General features: G+C 38.2%; 1 pseudogene; it reads left to right on the forward strand.

Moving 5' to 3' along the window:
* The window catches only part of LOC132526278 (centrosomal protein of 78 kDa-like), a 59,191-nt pseudogene extending 43,832 nt beyond the window's left edge, over positions 1–15,359 (forward strand).
* The last annotated feature ends 8,702 nt before the right edge of the window (positions 15,360–24,061 follow it).

Below are 24,061 nucleotides of genomic sequence, written 5' to 3' on the forward strand. Positions count from 1 at the left end.
TCTCAGATTTGGGCTCAGACTTGCATTTCAAGCATTGCAATCTGGCCTTGTTAAATGATTTCCTTGCAACCAGGAAAAATTGTTTATCTGAATCTAAAGTCCAATTAAAGAAATGTGATAGTGGTGATAGTGGTTGATGAAGCAGACTAGCATAGCAGCTAGGGCAATTATAGACAAGTTACATTTAACCTCTCTGTGCCTCAGTGTCTTCGTCTGAAACTGAGTTTCTTCATCAATGGTGATAAATACTGGTACCAATCTGACAGAGTTATTTTAAGAAATGAAGGAGTTCACAAATTTCCTAAAGGCTAATGTTTGGCTTGTTGTTACTAAATGCTGGTAATTATTAGTAAAACAATATCCCTCTATTATTTATTATATCAAAATAATAATGATAAGGGCCTGTTATTTTAGTAGTTCTATTGTTTGGTCACATAGTTTAGACTAACTCATATTGTTTAAATGTGAAACCAAGAAGAAAAACAGTTTTGTTTTGTTTTTTTAACCTGGTCAAGGAACCCAAATCACCTAATTCAGAAATGTTTCTAACTTGGCATCTGCTTTTAATCTGTCACAGCCAGAGAAAGTTTATTATCTCAGAAAGTGACAGCCTTGTATTTGTGTAGCATAAAAAGAAGATACATGCTAGATAAGATATATACCCCTTATAATAGTCATGCCACATATAGTGCAAAACTATTCCTGCTGGGTTCAAACATTGTGATCCAGAGCCTGCCATTGCCTATTATCAGGAGCAGGAAAGCATTAAGAATCGTATGTGTTTGCCCTTAAGTTGGTCTGCAACACAGATACTGTCAATCAGCGTCTGATAGTACCCTCCCCGTGGACAACCTTCTGTGCTCTTCTAAGCATGCTCAGATGGAGTCGACCATCAGTGCGGTGGGAGTTCACTTCGCTTCAAGTGTGTCCAAGTTGAAGGGTGAAATTAACAAATACTAACCAAATTTGTGGCTGTCCAAACTAGGAAAATAGTTAAAGAATCAGGACATGAAGAATCAGGCAGGGCTTCCCTGGTGGCACAGTGGTTGAGAGTCTGCCTGCCGATGCAGGGGACACGGGTTCGTGCCCTGGTCCGGGAGGATCCCACGTGCTGCGGAGCGGCTGGGCCCGTGAGCCATGGCCCGTGAGCCATGGCCGCTGGGCCTGCGCATCCGGAGCCTGTGCTCCGCAACGGGAGAGGTCACAACAGTGAGAGGCCCGCGTACCACAGAAAAAAAAAAAAAGAATCAGGCAAATACTCATTTGGCGTCAACCCAATAAAAAAGCTTCTTGGTGAGAAAAAAGTTGCCAAAGATGAAAGCCCAGAATAGTGCTACTTCAGCCTAACCACAGTGTCAAAGCAAATAACACACATACACACAAACACAAAAGGAAGCTCTCTTCACACTAATGTCCCAAAGTCCTTTATGGGTCTTCAAATTGAGCAGATTAGGTAGGTTGATGGTTGTCATTTATGGACTGGGTCCACCTAACAAGACTCATTACTAACAGAATATCTCTGTTTTGTCATTTAATAGACATCCCAAACTTAACATACCTTGCAATCAAATACACACATAGTCACTCATGCTTTTCCTGTAGACTTTCCAAAACAGAAAAGGGCAGCTCCATTCTTCCTGGTGCTCAGTTACAAAACGTGATTCATCTTTGACTTTTTTCTTTCTCTCTCTTTTCACATCCAATACAGAAGCAAAATGTGTCAGCCCTATCTTTGAGATAGAACCAGAATTTGACAGTTTCTCGATTTTTCCACTATTACCACTCAGGATTAAGATTTCGTTGTCTATCATCTTAATTATTATCCCTCTGAACTGTATCCTTAACACAGTGGTCGGAGAACCCTTTGAGAATCTAAGTCAGAAGAATTATGTGACTTCAGTGTCTTCCCCTTCATCATAGTTGAAGCTGAAGTTCTTAAAATGCTGGAAAGTTGCTACATGATTACCCTCCACATTATATATTTGATCTCATCTCTTCCACCTCTACTCCTTGCTCACTCTTTTCCAAACACCTTATACTCTTTAGTCCTTGATGTTCAACAAGTATAGTAGGCAGACATTTTCACTGGCTGTTCCCTTTACCTGAATTGCTGTTCTCTTTACTATCTACAGTACTCATCCACTCACTTTTTTAGGTCTTTTCTCAAATATCACCGTCTCCATTATGAGGCCTTGCTTGGATTCCCTGTAATAACCTGCAGCCCCACTAATACACCCTACCTCCTTAGAAGCCTCCCTTCTGCCGTAGAATCTGTTGAATGAATGAATGGAGTGAGCTATGTCTAGTTTCCAAAAAAATAAACATCAACCATAAACACTTGTTGAGAGACGGGTTCAGGGTATAAAGAATAAAAGAAGTGTAAATTCAGGCCTTACCATTCACCATCCATTCCCTCAGGGTTCTGCTATGGTGTATCTTTGAATAAAAAGCACAATTTGATAAGACTAATTAATAGCTTAAATTCTTTAGAATCCCAAACCTTTTATAGTAGAAATGTGATAAAAATTGTGTCAGAGATTCTCCACAAAATGTTAGCAAATTGAAGCCAAAAAAGTATAAAAACAATTATATATCATGACCAAACGGGATTTGTGTCAGGTATGTAAGGCTGGTTCAACATTTGAAAATTAATTAATATAATCCATCCAAGACAAAAAAGGAAAAAAAAACATATAAATTCATGCGGAAGAAGCATTTGACAAAATCCAGCGTGCACTCATGAGAAAAACTCTCAGTAAACTAGGAATAGAGAGAGACTTTCTTAACTTGATAAATACAATCTACAAAAAAAACAATAGCTAACATCAAACTTACTGGAGAGAAACTCAATGCTTTCCCATTAAGATTAAGCACAAGGCAAGGATGTCCTCCTTTATTATAACTTTTCAATATTGTGCTGCAAGTCCTTGCTAATGCATTAAGGCAAGAAAAGGAAATAAAAGGTGTACAGATTGAGAAGGAAGACATAAAGCTGTCTTTGTTCACAGGTGACATGATCATCTATGTAGAAAATCTTAAGGAGTTGACCCAAAACTCCTGTAACTAATAAGTGATTATAGCAAGGTTGAAGGATCCAAGGTTAATATACAAAAGGCAATTGCTTTCCTATATACCAATAATGAACAAGTGTAATAGGTTAAAAAAAACCCAGACTATTTACAAAAGCACTGTCAAAAAGGTAATACTTCAGTGTAAATCTAATAAAATAAGTACAACCTCTATAGGAGGAAAACTACAAAACCATGATGAATGAAGTCAAGTCAAAGAATAACTAAATAAATGGAGAGATATTGCATGTTCATGAATAGGAAGACTCGGTATTATCAAAATGTCAGTTCTTTCTGACTTAATCTGTAGAAATTCAGTGCAATCTCAATCAAAATCCCAGCAAGTTATTTTATGGATATTGGCAAACTGATTCTAAAGTCCATATGAAGAGACAAGAGACCCAGAATAGCTGTCATCTCATTGAAGAAGGACAAAGTTGAAGGAATGACACTACCCAGCTTCAAGACTTATTATGAAGGTGCAGTAATCAAGACAAGGTGGTATTGGTGAAAGAACAAATAGATCAATGGAACAGAATAAAGAGCCCCAAAATAGGCCCACATAAATATAGTCAACTGATCTTTGGCAAAAGAACAAAGGCAATACATGGAGCAAATATAATCTTTTCATCAAATAGTGCTGAAACAACTGGATGTCCATCATAAAACAAACAAACAAACACAGACTTTATATCCTTCATAAAAATTAACTCGGAATGAACCACAGACCTAAATGTAAAACACAAAACTGTAAAACTCCCAGAAGATAACATAGGAGAAAACCTAGATGACCTTGGGTATGGCAATAACTTTTAAAATATAACACCAAAGACACAATCCATGAAAGAAAGAATTGATAAGCTCGACTTCATTAAAATAGGAAATTTCTGCTCTGTGAAAATCACTGTCAAGATAATGAAAAGACAAGCCACAGAGTGGAAGAAAATATTTGTAAAAGATGCATCTTGTTAGGATAAAGTGGCAACTTTCAAGCTTCTTACATGTGCAACTGGTGTAATTTATTTTGGTATGTAGTGTGAGGTACAGACTTTAGTTTTAAATGGGTGTGCGGTTTTCTAGACATCAATTTTAAAGATGATAACTTAACTTTATCACAAACTTCCCAGACATACTTAGAACTATTTGTGGATATTCTTTTCTGTTTAATTTGTGTATGTGTTCATTCATGTAGTAATGCTACAATGTTTGAATTGTAGTGGCTTTATAGTAAGTTATATAGCTGCCTGATAATTAACAGATACTTAACTTCTAATAAAATTTATTACTTGTACTTGAATGCCTCCAGATTATGATCTTCATTCAGACTCTTTACTATTCACTCAATATAAATTCAGAGCTGATATACATTTAAAACTGAACTAAAGCGGCTAACATTTTTTAGTTTTCATCTATATTCCTAGATTTAAAATATGAGAAAGTAATAGAATGCAACATTTTTTTTTTTTTTGCAGTACGCAGGCCTCTCACTATTGTGGCTTCTCTCGCTGCGGAGCACAGGTCCGGACGCGCAAACTCAGCGTCCATGGCTCACAGGCCCAGCCGCTCCACGGCACGTGGGATTCTCCCAGACCGGGGCACGAACCCGTGTCCCCTGCATCGGCAGGCGGACTTGCAACCACTGCGCCACCAGGGAAACCCAGAATGTAACATTTTTTAAAACCTCTAATGACTCACATTTTCTATCTGTAATTAAAACAGAATACCCTGTGGAATATCTTTGCATGATTTACCCGGTTTCATTAATTCTGGTTACTGAAGTTAATTTAAATTCACTCTTGTAAAATGAGAGCTCAGTATAAGCTTTTAGCATACTCAGTGAGACTTACAAATAGTCATCTGCTAGGTGGTAAACAGTAAACAGTCTTGTTTATTGCAAATAATCTTAGCCAATAAATGTTATTTATGCTCCATTTAAGAATAAAAATGTTAATCTGAGATCACAGAACGATCTTTTTGTGAAAGCTAAAAGCAATTCTGCTTTGATTAGTTGCAAATGCAAATATTACCCAACTTCTTTCTCCTTTGATAGTTGTATAGAAATAAAACTAAATATAAGAATGTAAGCCAAACCCACTACAAATGAAACTGCACTACAGGCCCTGTATCTTCAGTGATTTCTACATGATTTCTATGCTCAAACCTTCATTCTATCCTCTCTTCCTAAACAGAATTGTTTTGTTGTTTTTTTTGGGTTTTGAATAACTTTTATTACACAAGGGATTCATATTCTTTATAGACAAATCATGTAATCAAATAAACCAAAAATAGATTAAAAAACAGCCATAATTCCACCTTTCAGATTTATTATCACTGTATCTATTTTATAGTAGAGTTTTCATATATATATTTTTAACATCTTTATTGGAGTATAATTGCTTTACAATGTTGTGTTAGTTTCTTCTGTATAACAAAGTGAATCAGCTCTATGTATATATATATATATATATATATATATCCTCATATCCCCTCCCTCTTGCGTCTCCTTCCCACCCTCCCTATCCCACCCCTCTAGGTGGTCACAAATCTCCCTGCACTATGTGGCTGCTTCCCACTAGCTATCTATTTTACATTTGGTAGTGTATATATGTCCATGCCACTCTCTCACTTCGTCCCAGTTTATCCTTCCCCCTCCCCGTGTTCCTAAACAGAATTTTAAGAAGTTAGCCAAGATAAATGAGCAACTGATTTAGACCTAGGTCCCAAATTTACAGTTTCAATGATTTAGGAAAATTCCTTGACAGCTATACCTAGCCTCAGTTTTCACATTTGTAAAAGGGTAAGGATTAAAAAAACTGATACTTCTGGACATGCCTATTATTCTGATTGGATATTTTTTAAATGTTGACTGAAATTTAAATGGATAAATTATAAAAAGAAGATGACAAAAAAGCCTATTATCATTTTATTACCCAGATAAACCCTGGTGGTCCACTGATAGGAGAAGGGACTTCTCTAAGTTTTCTTCATCCTGATTTCTGGACACTCCCTTCTTTAATCTGCTTTTGGAGGCAGGGGGTGACATTTTGGCAAGTTTTATTCAATTTCTTTATGCCTTGATTTTAGGAAAGAAGAATAGTAGCTGTGCTGAGCTCTGCCAGGTCAGATAGAATTTTGGAGTATTCTCTTTCTCTCTCTTGTAGACAGCCACTGTCATTTGGTAAGCCATAAGCCTTCCTTTGCTTTGACTGTGGTTAGTGTGTTTGCTGGATTTCTAAAGTATAATTTTAGTGTTTACTTGTTTAGATTGAAAAGATTGGGCTATAGTTTTAAAAGTTTATCCCTGGGCTTCCCTGGTGGCACAGTGGTTGGGAGTCCGCCTGCCGATGCAGGGGACGAGGGTTCGGGCCCCGGTCCGGGAGGATCCCACGTGCCGCGGAGCGGCTGGGCCCGTGGGCCGTGGCCGCTGGGCCTGTGCGTCCGGAGCCTGTGCTCCGCGGCGGGGGAGGCCGCAGCGGTGAGGGGCCCGCATACCGCAAAAAAAAAAAAAAAAAAAAAAGAAAAAAGTTTATCCCTTCATTTTGGAAGGCCTTTTAAGTTGTGATATTGCATGCAAGAGAGCTAACGGAATTCTGGACTCCATATTTTCGTTTTTACCTTTTTTTTCTCAGACTTTGAACCAACAATGGCTAACAATGAAAGGAACTCAGACCCAAATATTTTTTCCCTTGTCAAGCACAGAGAATATGGGAAAAAATGAAATTGGGAAATTGTTTTGCTCCTCTTCCTCCTCCTTTCTGGTCAGTTACCTCAGTCATCCAGCTCACTCTGTATTTCTAGCCTGGCTTCAGAAAGACCTGAATTTGATGAACTACACACTGTCGGAGTAGTAGATTGCTAGAAGGAACCAAGATCCAGACAACCTTAAATGGCGGCTTCGTGGAATTATGTTCAATAAGGATGGTCCAGCCAATTTCCTCACTTCCATTATGAAAGGAGCTCCCTATTCCTAAGAAAATGGACCTATGTCCGAAGGACACAGAAGATGGAGATTTATCCCAGTGCATTTATATATGTATATATATTAAAATTATATATATAATGCCTAATGGAAATATCTCAGATGGTCTATTTTGTGTTTTTTCTTTAATTTTACTTATAAAATTGTGACTATTTTTTAACTCAAAAGAGGAGAACCTTAAAAATTAATTAAAAAGACATTCTCAGTAGTCTAAGGTTCAGTGACTTGGCAGAGAAAATTGCTGAATTGTTAGATAACAGTGCTGGTATGCTTGGCTGTTGTAACACTTTACATTTGAGTTTCTCTTCCTTGAAATTACAAGAACTATATGACTCAAGAGAAAGATTGATAATTAGGAATATTCTGCTTGCTTTTTATATAGCCTATTGAAGAACATTTTGATTAATTATTTGGAGGTCATAGGAAGGAACCTTCATGATCTAACTTTTGAACAAGTAGTCTTGCAACACAAAGCTATGACTTAAAATTAAAAAGGAAATTTGAAATGACCTATTTCTTTTGGCATCTCAATCCAGATATCTGTCAGTAAAATGAGTCACTTTTCAGTCAAATGGGTGGTCAGCAATATAATTTTTTATTGGGAATCTGAAAGACACCATTGCCAAACAGAGCATCTGCAGTGTTGACATCTATATTTGAGCATCTTTCGTTTTCCCAAGGGGTGCAGATGAGAAGAAGGAAGGCAGAGAAATGCACTTGAATAAATCTTTTCAGGATGGATAGAACAGAGAGCATTCCCAGAGGCAGGTCAAATTCAACCCAAGAACAACTCTCTCAGTGCTTTCACAACTAGTTAAAATACAAGACCAGTAGTAACTCAGCTCTCAAATCAGTGCTGAAATCAAGCAGAAGGTTGTTAATATTGATATGGTTAACATACATCAAATAGGATTACTGAATTTTCTGAATCCAAAAGTTCTCCACAGTGTTGAGATTTCCTTACTGAACTCCCAGGATTGTTTGGTTTCAAAGACTGTTGGGCTCAAGACGCATTTTGTTTTAAATAATCCTTCATAAAAAGTTCAGCTTTCAGTCTAATATGATTAAAACCCAGCTTGAGTGTGTTTTATAATGCACTGAACTGGAAACACTATGGGCATTCAATTATTCAAAACATGGTAGGCGAAGGAGTGATATGTGGGGAGGAGGTGATCAAATAAATCAGTGACACTTGATATGTCTTTTTATCTCATTTTATTTACCTTTTAGAACTCTTCCAAATATTAGAGGAAAGAAATCAATATCAATTGTCACCTGTCACGTTCCACACTTCAATTATTAATGAATGTCAAATCTGACCACAGTTTTCTGTACCACCTGCTCTGCAATAATATTTCTGAGCCTTTATTAAAAATGTAAAATTGTCATTGAATTTACAAATATGATTCTGCAGTGGCTAATTCAGCTTGTTTTATTAATAAGCAAGTTCTGATGAGTAATACTAATTTAATACGCCTGCATGTAAGGTTAAAGTGTAAATTATTCTTGCCGAAGGTGATGAGATATGACTGCGAGGTGGTGGTAGGGCACTCACCTTCCTGAACGAACCCTGCGAGCACACAGTTCTCGGGAGAAACCAGTACTTCATATAGTAGCAAATCTGATATTATTTTGCATGTCTCCTGTAGCAGTGGAATGCACACACACACACACACACACACACAAACATGATCATGGGTGAAAAAACACACATGTGCACCTTAGATGCTTACATTAATTTCTGAATATAGTTCTCCGGAAAGAAAAAGCTTTACTGATGATTTGTATTTTTATAGTTTATTATTTTATCCATACTAAAACACTTCATGAAATCACTTACTGTTTTGTTGTCCATGAAATCCTTTCAATTTTGAGATGCTAAATATAAATCGAAATAATGATTATAGTCCTTGGCCATGAAAGACTAAGTTACAGAAAACCAGGTGACTGGAGGTCAGAGCTGCCATGGAATTATTCTCTGCTCCAGAGACCATTAGAATATCACTGTGTACCCACTTAAGGATAGAATGCTGCTATTGAGAAACTAGCTCTCTTTTATTTATACTAAAATGAGAGAACAGTAGGGGACCTTGGCTGCCTGAGTGTATGAGACTTTCTCTGTTTTGTACAATAAGCCAAAAACAATACATGAAATAGCCCTGGGCCTTTTGTCTTTTGTACCCAGCTCTTTCCTGTATTGCTCCTGATCAATTACACTTAAATCAACAGAGTTGCTTGAACATTTTGATAGTTATGTTCCCCATACCCTGAAGCATTTTTAAAGGGTTACTGAGATAAAGCTATCTCAAAAAATACTCCCTCCAAATTTTTCAGGGTGGCATCAATGAAAGTAACTTAGAGGAAAATAACTCCACCTTGAGTTCCTGACCTACCACTCTAAGGCCAGGCAAGCATAATCCTTCATAGCAAACCTAAGTTTGCTCCCAGTTGAGAATTTGGTTTCCATGGTCTTATATAAAAAGTATATGGAGACTTTAATTCCCCATAAGCCCTTTCCAAAGAGTAAATACAGTTCATCATTCGTAAGAGATGATGAAATTACAATTTTGTTGAATAGGTGGAATATATATTATATATAATATATATATTTATTTTTTATATATATATAAAATATATAAAGTTACTATTCAGAGTCCTAAAACATGGATTTTTCTTACTTACCAAGAATGAACAGTAACTTGATCTCTAAACACAATAAAGCACCTGGTCATAGCAGAATCATAACAAATATTTTATATCAGAATGAATTCACTGTTCAGGTGGAAAGAGGGAATACCTTCAGTTTTCCTCTTTCTTGCACCCAATTATTGCATCCTGGAGAGAGGGGATTTTCTTGATTTTAGTCTAAAGGAGAAATGTTCACTTTTGTTAAGATGGAAATTGACAACCTCAGTAGGCAGAGGCACTGTTTTTATTTGGCTGAATTCATGTTTCTAGTGATAATTCAAGGTTTAATAGGGTTTTCTCTGCCACTCCAAAAATCTGAAAATGATAAGCATCTCACCAGTTTCAGGACGGTCCATTACCTATTCTGTGGAAAGGATATTCAAAATACCATGCTTCATCAATGTCTTCTTTGACTTATTAATCAATGAACAACTACTGAGTTAAGACAGTGTCTTATCCTTGCTTCAAAAAAAAAAAAAAAAAGAGGGGCTTCCCTGGTGGCGCAGTGGTTGAGAGTCCGCCTGCCGATGCAGGGGACACGGGTTCGTGCCCCGGTCTGGGAAGATCCCACATGCCGCGGAGCGGCTGGGCCTGTGAGCCATGGCCGCTAAGCCTGCGCGTCCGGAGCCTGTGCTCCGTAGCAGGAGGGGCCACAACAGTGAGAGGCCCGCGTACCACAAAAAAAAAAAAAAGAAAGAAAGAAAAGAAAACCACAAAAAAGCTGTTAACAATGAAAACTTATTATTCCAGGCCTTAGTATGGCCTGACTTGGAAATTTAGTTTCAGGGGCTTTTGTGAATATACCAAGGAAAGAAGACCTAGTTGTATTTTATTCCCACAGGCTGCCAATAAATATTTGCTTAACAGAGAAAAAATTAATATATAGTATAGGAGAGAACCTGACAGATGCTTAACATTATTGAGTGATAGCAATGCCCAAACTCATCTGTGATCAAACACTATGAAGTATCCTCCTAAGGATAAACTTATTACAAATAAGAAGTGAAAATTCAATTACGGAGATACTTTCAGTTTCAGCTCTGACATGCAAAAAGCTTGGAAGTTGTCACTGTATCTTGTCCTTACAAGATAATGCTGTACAAAATGAAAATCAATGACTTTTCTCAGACGTGATTAATAAAACATGTAACTACGAAAGAATTTTAAAACTGTAATTATGTATGTGTATATATGTGTCTCTGAAAAATCTGTGTCAAAGAAAACTGAGGCTATCAGTATAAACTCATTTAATTTCTATCTCTTCTTACCTTTATTTCCTCTCAACTCGAAGGATACATGTGATTTTTATATACTGTGCAAGGTTTTTTTTTCTTATTCATATGTCCATGTTTCCCCAATTCTCTAAATTATTATCTACATCTTCAGGATCTCCTTTATCAGTTCCTTCATTTCAACATATAAAATATAAGTCCTTCTCATTCTAAAAAATTCTTTTTGCTAATTATTTTCTCTTTTCATCCAAACTCCTTCAGAGCGGCCTGTTCCCACTGTCTTCACTAGCCCCGCCTGGCCCCGACAGGCAGCCCTACGCCCTCAATTTATTGCAATCTGGCTTTCTTGTCCACCACTTCACTGAACTGCTCTAAGGTCACTGGGGACCTAACTGCCCAAATCCAATGGACACTTACATTCTCTGAAGGATGACACTGTCATCTACTTCCTCCTTCTTGAAACTCTATCACCTCTCTCCTTCCCAGAATTCTTTCTCTGCTTATTACTTAAACGTTGTCAGTATTCACAATTCTCTGAAATCTCATCCATTTTCATGATTTTGATGACTGCTAATATGTGCTGATGGCATTCAAATTTTTATCTTTCCATGTCTTCCCATGCATGTCCAGTTATCTACCAGTCTGTCTCCTGAATTCTACAGGTGCTTTAAAATTCTACATGTGCAGAACTAAAGTCTTTTTTCCCAATTCAGTTCTTTATCCCCTATTTCCAAACTCAATGATACCACCACCCAACCTTAGTCACACAGATGGGGGTTCAGCCTCCGCCTCCTACTTCTTCCTTATTTCCCAAGATCAAGTCTTGCTTGTAATTTCCTAAATAAAATTAGAACTTATTTCCTCCCTTCATCTATACCTTATTTCAGACCCCTTTCTATTACCTGGCCTAGAAGTTACCAAATTGCTGTTTGGTGGAACCAGTTGTTAGACACTTCTACTAAAAAAGGACTCTAGAGTCAAATAGATTTGAGAATGGCTGTGTACCATATGCCTGCTGTGACGATCCAGAATGGACATTAGCCTACAGCAGCCCCGAGAAGCTGTACAGTAAAGAAACCTGATTAACTTTACTTAAGCCAGGTTCTCCCTTCTGCCAGCCTATAAACCTTTCAGTAGGGACAGGAGAGGAGATGGCAGCATGAAAGTCCCACTCGAAAATAGAAAACACTGCTCCTCAGAAGAGTGGGGCATAATTATCTCCAGGCTTCTTCAGCTTCCTCATCCATACTGACGTCAGTGGTCTAAAATGCCACCTGAACTTGTCCTTTCCATTCTTAGCTATTTTCTGGGGAAACCAGCTCCACACACATGGATGGTTAAGGCCCGCTCTCCTCCTCCTCGCTGCCTCCTTTAGGGGCATTTGCCACTGCCTGGGGACACTTCACTGATCCTCCAGAGCCTGTGCCTGTGGCTCCGTAACATACCCCTCGCACACTCACGACTCTGGACTTCTGCTGTCCTCTCTGCCTTGAGTGTCCTTGCCCTTCACCGGCTGACTCACCAGTTTCTCACGAGTCCTTTAAGACTTAGCTTAGGGACTACCTCTTTCGATGACTTTTTTTTCCCTCAGAGCTCCCCCTCTTCTTCCACAAACACTGACTAAACGCCCTGAATATGCCCATCACAGCATGTCACGTGCAGGATGAGACATCTGCTGTGTGTCTTCCCCTCTCACTCGACTGCTAAAGGGCCAATGCTACATCTTCCTCATCGTTTCACTCCTCTAACACCCAATCCATGACTAATGAACTAACTAGTACTGTAGTAGTCCTCTTAGTAACAATCAGGCAGGACCTTTTAGAAGAAATCTGACACTCCAGCTTTTCTCTGATCTCACCTTTCAGTCTGATTGAACTAAAGACTTAGCTATGCATGTTTTACTAGGGAGACATAATTTAATCCAGAGATGTGTCATCACATACTCTGCCGTTTAAAAATTCTGCTTAGATGGGGGAAGGAGACAGATGAGTTTTCTGACAGCCCCACTGTTTTGCACTTCTAGTGCTCACTGCTCACTGGCTTCTCTCTCGGTGCCTTCCTTAAACCCTTCTTCTCTGAACAAGGAAACAGGATAACAAAGTAATTAAGAGCCTGGGTTCTGCCTATCTGTGAAACAGAAACATAACCAAGGACATAGAGAATAGACTGGTGGTTGCCAAGGGGGAGGGGGTGGGAGAGGGTTGGATTGGGAGTTTAGGATTAGCAGATGCAAACTGGTGTATATACGGGATGGGTAAACAAAAAGGTCCTACGTGGGACTTCCCTGGTGGTGCAGTGGTTAAGAATATGCCTGCCAATGCAGGGGACATGGGTTCGAGCCCTGGTCCAGGAAGATCCCACATGCCGCGGAGCAGCTAAGCCCGTGCGCCACAACTACTGAGCCTGCGCTCTAGACCCTGCAAGTCACAACTACTGAAGCCCGTGTACCACAACTACTGAAGTCCATGCACCTAGAGCCCGTGCTCCGCAACAAGAGAAGCCACCACAATGAGAAGCCCACGCACCACAAAGAAGAGTAGCTCCCGCTCACCGCAGCTAGAGAAAGCCCGCGTGTAGCAACGAAGACCCAACACAGCCAAAAATAAAAAAAATAAATAAATACATTTATTTTTTAAAAAGTGGATGTATTTAAAAAAAACCAAAAAGGTCCTACTGTATAGCACAGGGAAATATATTCAATATCCTGTGATAAACTGTAATGGAAAAGAATATGAAAAAGAATGTATATAAATGTATAACTGAGTCACTTTCCTGTAGAGCAGTAATTAACACAACACTGTAATTCTACTATATGTCAATAAAAAATAAAAATTTTAAAAACTGCCATAAAAATAATCACATAAGGGAGACTTCCCTGGTGGTCCAGTGGTTAAGACTTCACTTTCCAATGGAGGGGGTGAGGGTTCGATCCCTGGTCAGGGAGCTAAGATCCCACATGCTTGTGGCCAAAAAACCAAAACATAAAACAGAAGCAATACTGTAACAAATTCAATAAAACTTTAAAAATAGTCGACATCAAAAAAAATCTTTAAAAAATCACATAAATCAGAAACAAATGAAACATAATAAAGTCCACACATTAAAAAAAAAAAAAAAGCATGGGTTCTGGTCACATCCCAGCTTCCCACTTACTTACAGCTGTGTAATTCTGGGCAACTCACATACTGTCTCCTCAGACTCCTCATCTATAAATGGGGATGGTAATAGTTCCCTACCTCATAGTGTTGCTATAATCCATAAACAAAGTTAAGTGCCTTGGTAAATGTTTGATGCTCTCTGGTTATTGTGAATTAAAATATGTCAATGGCTTCTGGCAATATGATTTATAATAGTTTGACATTTAACCAAATGGTAAAACTATTCCATTTATTATTTCCATCTCTTTTTACCCCTTACCCTGTTTTGTTGTTTATGTTTTCTCTCACCACAGAGTGTTAGTTCCAGGAGAGTAAAGGCTTTACATTGTTCACTGCTGAAAGCAATAGCACCCAGAAAAGTACAGTACATATGAAACCCTCAGTAAACACTAGTTGAATGAATGGTGCAAAGTGCCACAAGGAAAAATACACCAAAACTTTCATTATAATAAAGAAGTATAGATAAATCTTTCTCTAATGGCTTCCAGTCAAGTATTTTAAAACACCATATGCTATAATAAAAACATAAGTAATTTATTAAAATTTGAAGGCAAAAGCATAATTTTAAAAGATTTTAAAAGATTTAGACCTATGTTAGGCATGATGGAGTATGGATGCTTTCTTGAAATTCACAGTCAGATCCAAGAGTATCACTTTCAGAATGTTCTAGTAGACTGAGTTTACTTTTAGTTGTCTTTGATGAAACAGTCACTATTCTACTCTCTTTCTTAACAGAAATGTGTTTTTTCTAAGACTCACTTCTAATTGGTTCATTAAGCAAAGACTTATTTTGCCCAATTCCTTTGCTTTTCTGCTTTACAGGTGAGTCAGAGCAGGAATGCAGGTCCTTCCCAGGTTGTTTCTTAGCAGAGTATGTTTTGGTATATTCACCTGCTTTGGTCATTTTCTCTGAAGAAGACCTGCTATTTCTAGATAATTCCTCTTCTTTTCTTTGACTTCCAGTTCCAGAAATGACGTCTGCTGAAGGAGAACATGTTCTAGCAATGAAATCTTCAAAAGACTCCTGCCGCTGCTCCGTGACTGGGACCCCCAGGTTGTCTTTGGAAGTTTCTAAGGCCTCCTGAGTAGAGACTGGGACATGGAAGGAGTCAAGAGGCAAAGGAATCCCAGCATCACCTGTAATTTTCTGAAACTGGAGGGAAAGACAAAAGACAAGGCAAAAATTCAGTGATGAACAAAGACAACCATTAAAAAGTAGAGTTCAAAACTTCAATGTTACTCTGTGATCTTATTATTAACACAGTCAACTGATTATTCAGAAGACTTCAGAGACATTTTTTTTCTAATTATATCTTGCCAAGTGATTCTCAACTTAACCTAGCTATATCCAAGGCTATGTCAGCTACATTTTCAGACTTTGGTGATTGGGGTAGTTATTACCCATTTCCTTTCCCTCACTAAGAATGAAACCCTACTCTGTAAGAAAAATTAATTTCTTTTCTATCCTCCAGGCACATGTAAACAATATATAGTTTGTGACCAGACTGTGTTCTCAAGCTGTCAGTTCCCAAGACCAGTCTGAGATTGGCTGAGGTGGGCAAAGGGGGCTCCAAGTAAGGTGGAAGAAAAGCTGACAGGTTTCCCCTCCCATTCCCATGACCCGGTGAGTCACTATAATATCTTACATATTAGCTATGTCAAGATTACTTTTTAAAACAATTATATCAGTATGTGTACCTTCATTAGTGTTCCTTCATTGTATGCTGACTGCATACAAATAGAAACCTAGATAAAATATGAATAGAATAGACATTTATACAATTTAAAATTTGGAATATTTTCTGTAATGTTTTCTTTCTTCATTAAGGAGAGTTTGCTTTAACTCATAAATTTTCTAAAGAACTTCCAGTTTTCTTATGTACAACAATACAGTATCATGAAATGGGCCCACATTTACTGATCTCAGATTTGGAGAGGATTCCAGAGTCTTCTAGCTCCCGAGCATGTGAACTATTAGAGACTGACCATTATTATTTTCTCTCTGACTTGGTCATTTCCTTTTTGCTAATCACTCTTAGAATTATTAAGTGCTGTCCTGTCCACTTACTTGGAGATTTTGCGTTTGTACTGGGGCACTCTGTTTGATTCTGATTTTTCTTCAAGTGCCTTCTTTTCTTCTTTAGGTGGACTACTAACAGTAGAATTCATCTGGGGACGACCTAGTAAATGAAAATCTGACTGATCTATACCAGCTGCCCAAGCCTGGACCAAAGGAGGAAAGGAGAAAAGACAAAGGTTATTATAATCACATAAGAGCAGTTTAGATTTCCCCAGACCTACCATCATGAAATACTTCTAAAATCTTAAAAGCCAACATCCTACTCCAGACTACAAGCCTCTCTCTCCCCCAAATTCTCAGCCCTTTCCAGATTCATCCTCTAGGAGACATCCCACTGTCTCACTAGCAGCTTCAACATGTACCATGCACCCCGTCCACTGCCTGTCACACCTCCATTCCCACACTTCTTTACCACCTTTCCTCCAGTTTCCAAGAATGTGTTTGTTCCTTCCTTACCAACACAAATTCATTCACTGACAAAACACCACTCCATCAACTATCAATCTCCACTTCCCTCTTTCAGCAAAAGTGCTCCTGGTTGAGAACCACTGACCTATATCTTCCCTGCAGATTAATAATAATTTTTATGTTTAAGACAAAAATAACTTTAATTCAAACTTATCAAACAAGCAAAATAAATGAAAGATAGGAAAATTCTTATCCATTCCCGAATATTTTCAATGAAAACTGCCTTCAATTTAGTCTTTACAAAAAACTATACCCACTAATTACTCTGTCTACAGGTTACTCTTTTATAATGGGCTCCCCACTCTACCAAAGCAGGCTCCCCTATTTGCATTTCTTAAAAAATTTAATTCCTCATTTTAAAATGTCAACTATATTACCTATAATTACACTAAATTTGGCTAAATATGGCTACATAAGTGATGAAAATTGCTCCAGTTCCTCAGCAAACTACCATTATAGTCACAAAGAGAAGAATGCCATGAAGAGAAATGAACTAACCCAGCATCTTTAAGGATATCTAAGAAAGCATGCAACTTCTGAAAAGAATTCTCAATGCTGCCCAAAACACCTTCATCATCCAGGATCATGCTTGTCAATGAGTGGGCATGAAGGGCTTCAGACAAAGAGAAATTTATATTTCTTAACTGGGCATTTTCATGTTCCAGCTATAAAAGAAGACTGAAAATGTCTGACATGATTTTTTCTCATTGTCATCAAAAGTAGTTTTGTCTAGTTTCAAGGAACAAAACTAAAACACTCAAAATGTAATTAATCTGTAATTAACCTAACTCTCCACCAGGAAAGACAGAGACCATATCACATAATAACCAAAACCCCCAGGCACCCAACAAAGTTTCCTATATAACACTTAGGTGGTATATAAATAAAAGTTATTGTTTTATTAATGATCTTTCACAAAAGATCACATTTCTAACTGGTTAAATTCATAATGGAGCCTCATTCCACATCAGAAAATTACCTGCTTTAAGTTTCCCTTAAATTAGAAAGTGAATTATAGAATCTGATTTGAACAAAACATATTACAACTCTGCTGAATGTTAAGAATTAACTTTAGTGAGCAAAATATCTATGCTTACGTTTAAAAGTCCTAAATCATACCCAACCCAATTTATTAAATGTACGATCACCAATATTTTTTTAGGATTCTTGAAAATATTCACTCGCGTGCACTCTTCCCCTTCCACTCATCACCTATGCACTTAAAACCCCCTATAAGCTCAACTCTAGTATTTCTCAGAAAAGCTGTTATGTTCATGATGCCCCTTTTGCCTTATATAAGCAGGTGCTCAACATTTATTGAATGAGTGTCCGCCAATCCAATGGATGCACTTTGGAAAATTCCTCCCTACGCTCAACCTATGATAAAGTATATTTATATAGAACTTTTTAGATTATGCCCTGCTTTCATGCACATTACCTAATGTAATTCTTATAGTATATAGTTTTATCTTTCATTGCATTTTTACAAGTTTTCCAATATCTTAAATTTATTTAAATGATTCACTTTCCTAATTCATTGCCAGGAGAGTCTCATCATGCCTTTTATGCTACTGTATATACAGTATATGCACAAAAAGTGCTTTCTTTAATCAAAGAATCATGAACAGAAAATAAGCTAATGTCATATGAAAGCACACACACACACACACAAAACGAGATTTTCACATTTTTAAAAACATGCTTTCTGGAATATAGATCATATGATCACTAAATACCAGTAAATGCAAAAGTCCATATGACACAACCAATTTGCAACATATTACAGTTTTAAAGTTTACAAACTATGTGTATATGGCTTAAAATCAAATCAAAATAAAACCAAAACACTCTCAAAAGTATAAGAAATTGTTTGCCTCATTGACTCATTTATCAGCCTTAAGTCTTATTACTCTTTCCTCCTTTAACTGCTTTAGGCACTCCTCCAGTTTTTCCTAAACAGAGTAAATATTATAACTAATTCATAGTATAATATCTAAAAGCCTTTCCAGCTATAGGTCTTATCAGGATTTAGGGGCAGAGCCAGAAGTGAACTCAGATTTTAGTCTGCTACTGGTAATATCATACCATGCTAGTGAAATGAATTATCAAAATCTATCAAATTAGCATAGTAAAGATTTATTTAAATTCCACTTTTTCCAACATAAATTTGTGGCAACCTACCATAAAAGGCATATGCGTATAACATAGCAAGTCAGAAATAAATAGTTAAGGCCAAGAAAGAAAAATTCTATTTTTATTTGTGGGTCTCTTTATAGTAGGAAGTCCTATTAATGAACATGCTTAACATACCTGAATTGCATAATTGCAGATTCAAAAGCATTTTTTTTAAAGTAATCACTTTTAAAGCAATTTACAGTCGAGCTCTGTTCTTGGAGTTCCCTGGGCATTAAATAGTCTAATCATCAAAACCCTAAGAGGGGGCTTCCCTGGTGTCGCAGTGGTTAAGAATCTGCCTGCCAGTTCAGGGAACACGGGTTCGAGCCCTGGTCCGGGAAGATCCCACGTGCCCGGAGCAACTAAGCCCGTGTGCCACGACTACTGAACCTACGCTCTAGAGCCCCTGTGTCATAACCACTGAGCCCACGTGCCACAACTACTGAGCCCACGTGCCACAACTACTGAAGCCTGCGCGCCTAGAGCCTGTGCTCTGCAACAAGAGAAACCACTTCAATAAGAAGCCCGCACACCACTACGAAGAGTAGCCCCCGCTCGACGCAACTAGAGAAAGCCCGTGAGCAGCATCAAACACCCAGCGCAGCCAAAAATAAATAAATAGGGCTTCCCTGGTGGCGCAGTGGTTGAGAGTCCGCCTGCCGATGCAGGGGACACGGGTTCGTGCCCCGGTCCAGGAAGATCCCACATGCTGCGGAGTGGCTGGGCCCGTGAGCCATGGCCGCTAAGCCTGCATGTCCGGAGCCTGTGCTCTGCAACGGGAGAGGCCACAACAGTGAGAGGCCCGTTTACTGAAAATAAATAAATAAGTAAATAAATAAAATAAATTTATTTAAAAAACAAAAAACCTTACGAGGAAAGAACAATCACTAACTCCATGTTATTTTACAGATGAGGGAAACAGAGGCAGAGAAGTAGAGTAAGTAGAGCAGCACAGCCAAGGTCACACCACTAAGTAGCAGAGCCACACTGTGGACTCAGGAAGCTGGGTGCCATTCCTGTTCACAGAGGTGGTAGTCTTCCCATTCACCAAGATCAATAAAATAAAATGAACACTGATAAACTCTCTCAGGAGTTTTAGGAACTAAGACACTTCAGTCCTTGAAGTGGGGACACTGCTTGCAATGGGCAGAATTCTAACAGAGCCCCTAAGACTCCTACTTACTGAAGTACACAAACCTTCCACTTATCCAATCAAACCCTAAATCTGGGTGCTGCAGTGAAGGGATTTTGCAGATGGAATTAAGATTCAAAATCAGTTGATTTTTTAAGATAGGGAGATTATTCTAGGTGGATGTGACCTACTCAGGCACCCCATGAAAAGGACCTGAACTCTTCCTGAATTGAAGTACAAAAGGGAGGGAGACTCTCCATTGCTGGCTCTGAAGAAGTCCAATGCTGTGGCAGGGAAGGCAAGCGAGAGGCCTCTAGGACCTGAGACTGCCCCCCGACTGACAGCCAGCAAGGAAATGGGGACCTCTCTCCTGCAACTGCAGAATCTGAATTATGCCAACAAGCCAAAGAAGCTTGGAGGCATTCTTTCCCAGAGCCTCTGGATGCTAACACAGCCAGACCGACATCTTGATTTCAGCTCTGTGACCCACACAAACTATGGTGAACATCCAACATTTGGGGCTCTATGTTTACACTTAAATTTCACGTGCTTTAACACTCTCAGGAGGGAACCACGTGTTTCAGTGTGTATCTGAGCAGGAAACCCAGTCACGCTGTGCCTGGACTTCTGACCTGCAGAACTGTGAGCTAGTCAAGTAGGTATTGTTTTCAGTCAGTAAGAGTGTAGTAAAAGAATTAATATTCTACTCAACCTCCAGGTTCATGAACAAAATAAATGATTGTCATTGTTTTAGGCCGCTGTTTCGGGGTGGTTTCTTATGCAGCAATAAACAATCAGAATACCTATACTTATGAAAACAGTACGGTATATTTATACATTTTAACTGCTTTGAACAATCACTTAAAGAATGAGGAACTCTGTTATATGCCATCATTGGGATAGGAGCTGGTATCACTTTCTGGAGAGTAGCTTTTGGTACCTAACAACAATCCTACATCAGGGGTTTACCCTAAGGAAATCAAAGATGTGGGCAAGGATTTATCTACCAACATGATGTCATAAGATTGTTTATAACCAAACCCTAGAAGAAAGCTAAGAGCCTCCAAATTGGGATTGTTTAAACAAAAATAGCTCACCGTATGAAGGAATGCGCTATGAAGCCACTAAGAAAAGAATGACAACAGGTCTCAACCAGAGTTAATGAATGGGCTTCAGGAGTTCTACATTCAAAATATATCTGTGCATTTTTCCTGGGAGATGATGCATAAGCTTAATCAAATTCTTTGATGTAGAAGAGTATTTAGTGACATGGCAAAATATTTTTGATACTTTTTTAAGACAAAAGAGCGGATTAGGTGTGTGTACATGCAGAGGTGGCTTTTATTTCCTTCAAGAAGTTGTTCATTGTTTTCAAACATTTGCTCAATGAACATATATTTTTATATTCAGAACATGTTTAAAAAATTGAGAGTCTAAGAACTTCAAATTCTTTAATGTTTCATTACTAAAGCCAGTCAAGTTTTCAATGGGGAAAAGGGGAAAAAAATTGCAAAATTCCTCTACTTTTAATATAATGATTTAATCAATCTTCTAAAACAGATTTCAAAGAAATTCTAAACAAATAAGCAAACAAACAAAAAGCCCTCACCACAGTCAGAGGAAAATAGACTAAAATTCCTGACTGGTTCTAAATAGCACATCAAAGTGCAGTTACATGAAATAGTTTCTCCCTCTAATGGAGGGAATTAGAACACAGTGTTAAATTTTTGTGAGAAAGTGTACCCTCTTCCTACAAAGTATTAATAATTCATGTCCCTTACATGGAAATATGGCACCAAAAAAGTTAGAAAGTAAAATTGCTTGATATTCTATTACTTAAGTAAGACTAATGATAAGGCTTTGGAATAATTTTCCTTCCTGTCATCTGCTCTCCTTCCTCCCTCTGTACACTGGCTAGGGTGATTTTTCTGGGACAAAGCTCCCATTATATTGGATATCAAATTTTATGTTCACCTTTTCTCCATTTAACATTGAAATCAATTATTTGTCATAATCAAGGGATTCATAACCTTGATTTTTTGTGTGTGTGTGGGCTACAAAATATTCCACTGAGTGGGTTTACTGGTTAACCATGTTACGCATTTAAATTCTTTCCAACTTTTCAATATTATAAGACAAAATAACCGTTTTTATGCATGAAGGTTTTTTTCCATATTGAGAATAACGTTCTTACAATAAATCTATAAAAATGAGTTTGAGGTCAAAGCAAATGAACATTTTTAAGGCTCTGAGGTACCTATCTCCAAACTTCTTTCCAAAAGATTTCTGAGATTTTATACTGCCATCAGCGATGTATCACTTGATATATAACCTCTACTATAACTGTTGGCTTACTTCCTCATTTAGAGTGCAAGTTATTTGAAGATAGGCGGTGTATTTTATTAAGTGTTTATCCCCAGCACCTGTGCCTAGCACAACGTAGACGGTCAATAAATAATTGCTTAATAAGGAAAATCCCTGCCAATACAAGAAGTACGTGTGTGAAAGACAGACTGTGTGTTTTTCTCTACCTGGATAGATGAAAACTTGTCATCTTCTTTAATGTGCAATTTTTTGCTTATAATTAGTAATTAAATTTCTCTTTTAGATTATATTGTAAAAATTCAGATTCTCTGAGGTAAATGAGTCTGGCACTACCCATTAGCTATATAACCTTGGACAAGTTCTATAACTCTAGGCCTCAACTTCCTCATCTATAAAATAGAGATAAGCTTCCATATCACAGAGCTCTTGTGAGGATTACGTGAGTTAAAACACATATAAAATTAGAAGAGTGCTTGGTGCACAGCATATGTTCAATTAATGCTGAATGAATGAACATGTGAACGCAAGCAGTAGTGAAGGGCTTAAAATGAAATAGTCCCATCCCACTCCCACATCCAGCACTCAAGAAGCAACCGATTCTTTACTTAGTTTTTTTTTGGGTTTTTTTTTGCGGTATGCGGGGCCTCTCACTGTTGTGGCCTCTCCCGTTGCGAAGCACAGGCTCCGGACGCAGGCTCAGCGGCCATGGCCCACGGGCCCAGCCGCTCCGCGGCATGTGGGATCCTCCCGGACCGGGGCACGAACCCGTGTCCCCTGCATTGGCAGGCGGACTCTCAACCACTGCACCACCAGGTAAGCCCTACTCAGGTTTTTAATTGTAAAATACAATATGCGTACTGAGAAGTGCATAGAACAAAACTGTCAATGTAACAACTAAAAAGAGAATACTTACTTAACCAATACTCGAATCTGAAAGTATTGATACTTGTCAGCATCTCAAAAACCCCCCATATCCTTTTCTCATCACAATCTCCTTCCCTCTTCCCGGTTAAACACCATCCTCATTTCTCCACAATCATTTCCTTTAACCTGCATGCATCCCTAACAAAAGAGTTCAGTTTTGTCAACATCTAACTTTATGTAGAGAATCATAGTTTATGAAGTCTTTTCTATCTTATTTCTTTCACTCAACATTCGTTTAAAAAATTCATCCACATTGCTGCCTGTTGCTCTAGTTCATTCAATTTTATTGCTTGATGGTTTTCCCACTGTACGAATACACATAATTTATTTAATTTTTGACTCTTGATGGACATCTGGTTTGTTTTCGGTTTGTGCTAATGCAAATCATGGACAGGAATCCTGCTGTACCGGTTATTCTGGTGCATTTACACAGGGCGGGGGTGAGGGCTGCTGGGTCACAGGCTATTTATGTACCTTCAGTTGATGGAGAGTGCTAAATGCTTTCCAAAGTAGTTGTGTCGATTTATACTCCAGTATAAGCAGGGTAGAAGATTCCCATAGTACTCCAGGTCTACAATACCTGATACTACCAGACTTTAGGTGTTTGTCAATCTGATTGGCATGTAGTTTCGTTGGTTTGGACTCACTTTTCTCTTATTACATAATGAAGTTGTACACTTTTCTGTGTTTACTGGCTGTTTGGATTTCCTTTTTTATGAGGTTTACGTCAACTATTGGTATTTTTTATTCTTATTTTATTATTCTTATTTATTTTTGGCCGTTTTGGGTCTTCATTGCTGTGTGCAGGCTTTCTCTAGTTGCAGCGAGTGGG

The sequence above is a fragment of the Lagenorhynchus albirostris genome, chromosome 9 (assembly GCF_949774975.1).
Source record: "Lagenorhynchus albirostris chromosome 9, mLagAlb1.1, whole genome shotgun sequence".
In the NCBI taxonomy this organism is placed as follows: domain Eukaryota; kingdom Metazoa; phylum Chordata; class Mammalia; order Artiodactyla; family Delphinidae; genus Lagenorhynchus; species Lagenorhynchus albirostris.